The following is a 3965-nucleotide window of genomic DNA, read 5'->3' as shown; positions in this document are numbered from 1 at the left end:
GGAGGAGCGAGACAGCCCCCTCCAGGCCACGCCCCTGTGACCGCCTCCTCCCACCAGGCTCCAGCTCCCATCACAGTTAGCTACAAACTCATCAAGGACGGATCCACCGCTGAGTATCACACACCCATGATCCAACCACCTCCCCAGAGCCCCACTTAGGAGGCTTTGGGGGACACCTAGATGTAAACCCTAAGAGATCCAGTCCCGTTGAAGCAACAGAAGTGGTAACTTGGAGCTCTAAGGATAGGATGGGGGCGGGGCCAGAATGCCCCTGAGGAGGAGAGGACATCTCAGGGATGCCTGGGGGTTGCCGCCAACCCCGCACAGCTGGCTTGGCTGACAAGGTCCTGTTGCCCCACTAGGGGTTGCTGCTTTCGTAGAGGACAGCGCACCACACAGGAGGGCTGCACATTTACTGTCTCCGTGTGCAGGGAAGACAATCCCTGGGGACAGGGGACCCCAGAAGGGATGTGCAGTGACTTGGTCCTTGAGGGCATGTGCTGTGCAGCTGGGGGCTGTAGGCGGCTCTCACCCTCTGACTCCGCCCAGCCCTGACAGGAAGGGAGTTTGTCCCTGCTAATGGCCCGTGAGAGAGGTGCTGTCATGGCAGACAGGCAGGCCCCTCGGAGAGGAGTCAGTCTGCTCACTCTTTCTTTGGAGAGCTTGCCAGGGGACTGGCCTGAGACCTGACCATTGATTTAGCAGTTTGGATGAAAAAGGGATGGATAAGAAGGTTCACTCATCCAAGGCCAGGCGTGATGGTGCAGGCCTGTATTCCTAGCACTCAGGAGGCTGAGGCAGGAGAATTGCTGGGAGTTTGAAGCCAGCCTAGGCTACATTGTGAGTTTGAGGACCACCTGAATTATATAACAAGACCCTGTCCCAAGCTCCACCCCCACCAAAGAGTGTTTGTGAATCCTGAAACTTCTCTTTTTAAATAATTAACAAACATTTATGTGGCACTTTTATGTCCATTATCCTATTCCTTTTTCATGCTCACTATATACGCAGGCACAGTGGTGCACACTTGTGATCACAGCTACTTGGGAGGCTGAGGAAGGAGGGTCACAAGTTTGAGGGTGTGCTGGACAACTTAGTGAGACTGTCTCAAAATAAGAAAATGAAAAGAGCTGGTGATGTAGCTCAGTGCTAGAGTGACCCTGAGTTCCACCCCTAGTATGACAGAAAAAATAAAAATCAAATTATCACCAACAATACTATTACATGAGTTTCTATTTTCCCCATTCTCCATTGAGGAAACTGAGTCCCAAGAGGTGATATAGCTTTCAGATCCTCAGTCAGTAGGATCTGGGCATTACTTCTGTGCCCTTGTCCTGTACAACTCAGTTCTGAGCTCATGCAGGAGCCCAGAGGCCTCCTTTTCTCCTTGCACACAGCACAATGAACATTCCAACCTATGTCAGTCAATTTTCATGGCTGGGGTGGCATCCCTAGCCCAATGAAAAGGAGAAGATTACACTGACTCACGATTTCAGAGGGTTCAGTCCAACGTCACTTGGCTCCAGTTTTGGGACCATAGTAAAGCGCCACATCAAGATGGGGAATGGGTAGATGTTAATTTTCTTGTTGATGAGACAAAATACTCAACACCCAAAGTTAAAGGAGAAAAGATTTATTTAGCTTGTAGTTTGCAGAGGTTTCAGTCCGTAGGCAGCTGGCTCTAAGGCAGGGTGGCATAGCAGAGGGGCATTTAGGGGAGAAAGAGTTCACGGCAGGCAAAAGATAGCAAAAGCAAGAAACTTGTGACAAGCTATTCTGTTCCTTATACCTTATCCAGGCTACCCCAGCACTCCCATTCTTAATCCTAATGCCTGTGATCCTAGAATTGCACCATCAATCAATTCCAGCGTCACACACTCTAGATCCAGCCATCTCTGAAAAAGCCCACCTATGACTGCATGAGGCTTTGGGGAACATCTAGACATGAGACATAACAGCGGGGAAGCAAAGCTGCTCATTTCATGGGGTGGGAAGCAAAGAGAAGAGAGAGACAGGGCCAGGGTTCCAATATCCCCTGGAAGGGCCCACCTCTGACAACCTAACTTCCTTCTACCAGGTCCCACCTTTTAAAGGTTCCACCATCCTCCTAGCACTCCAAGAGGAGTAAAGCAGGAGGATCACAAATTAGAGCCCAACTTCAGCAACTTAACAAGACCCTGTCCAAACAAAGAGAGAGAGAGAGAGAGAGAGAAAGATTCCACCATCTCCCAATAGCACCAAAGGCTGGGGGCCAAGCCTTTAGCATATGGGCCTTTAAGATCCAAGCCACAGCATTAGCTGAACATGTGTCTCCACCCTGGTCCTTTTCTCTCATGGCCACTGTCCTTGTCCAAGCTGCCCTGGAGGCTCACCTCCTTCCAGATCTCTCTGCTGCCCTTTTGTAGCCCCTCGTGTTTTTCTGTTCCCAGCAGCGTGACCTTGGGCAAGCTTCGTACCCTCTGAAGTGGAAGAGCTAGGTGCTGTCCTTGAAAAGCTGAACGAGCACAGTTTTCTCCCAGATTGTACTAAGGATTAGGATTCTGCGTCCACAGCAGGGTGAGATGAACATGTCTAGGATAAACCACAGTAGCATAGTAATTACTCTAGGCTGAAGGCCTTCAGTTTCTGAAATCCCTTATCTGCCTGAAAGCATTGCCTCCCTGAAGAACACATCTGTTCCAAACCCCTTCCCTTGATCTTCTGTGTGAGACAAGGAAGCTGGCGCCACATTCAAATAGATATCGCCACAGAACTATGGTATCTCATTCCAGGCATCTGCTCCCAGAGGGCCGGTTTATCTTTCCAACAGGTAATGCATTTTTCCGTAAGTGCCCCCCACCTTCTCAGGAGTCATTTGTTCTCCCAGAAGGGTGCCCCTGTGCCTCTCTGCCCTCTGTTATGATGATATGTAAGTCCCAATTTTTTTTTTTTTTGTCTTTTTTGAAACAGGGTCTCGCTATGCAGTTCAGGCTGGCCTTGAGCTCACTTTGTAGTTCAGGCTGGTCTCGAACTCACAACAATCGTCCTGCCTCAGCCTTCCGAGTGCAGGGATTAGAGGCATGTGCCATCACGCCTGGCTGTAAGTCTCAAATTCTAACTGCCTTTTTGAATCCCATTTCTTTGTGAACACTCATCAATAAGTAATTAGACTTGTGTCTTTCCTCTTACTAATCTGCCTATTGTCAGTTTAATTTTCAGATTCCCAAAACAGAAAATGAAAAGGTAAAGGAAAAGTTTTTCCTCTTCAACATATTCTGGAGAATCGTAAATTTGAGAATATGTAATTTAAAATTTTCTAGTGGCCATATTTGAAAAGGCAGAAAGATGTGACATTAACTTTAATAATGTAATCTATTTAACACAATATAAATGGTATCCATCAAACATGTAATTGATATTTTAAAATATTAATGAAGGGCTGATGGTGTAGCTCAGTGGTAGAGCACTTGCCTGGCATACACGAAGCCCTGGGTTTAATCCCTAGCAATACACACAGACACACAGACGCGCGCACACACACACACACACACACACACAAAACACACACACACACATAATGAGGAATTTTATATTCTTTTCTTTTTCTTTGGTGTTTTTGAGACAGTGAGACTAGGTAGCCCAGGCTGGCTTCGAATTCCCAGCAATCATCCTGTCTCAGCCTCCAGAGTGCTGGAATTTCAGGCATGTGTCACCTAGCTTGACCTGAGAAACTTCTATATACATGTTTTCATGTATTTTACACTGACTGCACATCCCAGGGGCCAGGGAATATCTCCTTTTGGACTAGCCACACATCAAGTGTCCAATAACCGTACGTGGCTAGTGGCTACTGTTCTAGAAGCACAGGCTGAAGCAAGAATCTGGCTCCTCAGTGTCTGCGATGGTAGTGACAGTGGTTGCCCTGGCAGGTAGTTTCTTGTGAGCTCATTTTTTTTCAAGAGAGAGGGTCTCACTATGTAGTCCAG

This window comes from Chinchilla lanigera, unplaced genomic scaffold (assembly GCF_000276665.1).
Source record: "Chinchilla lanigera isolate Chin_1 unplaced genomic scaffold, ChiLan1.0 scaffold00009, whole genome shotgun sequence".
Lineage (NCBI taxonomy): Eukaryota > Metazoa > Chordata > Mammalia > Rodentia > Chinchillidae > Chinchilla > Chinchilla lanigera.
Note: the sequence above shows the minus strand (reverse complement) of the source record.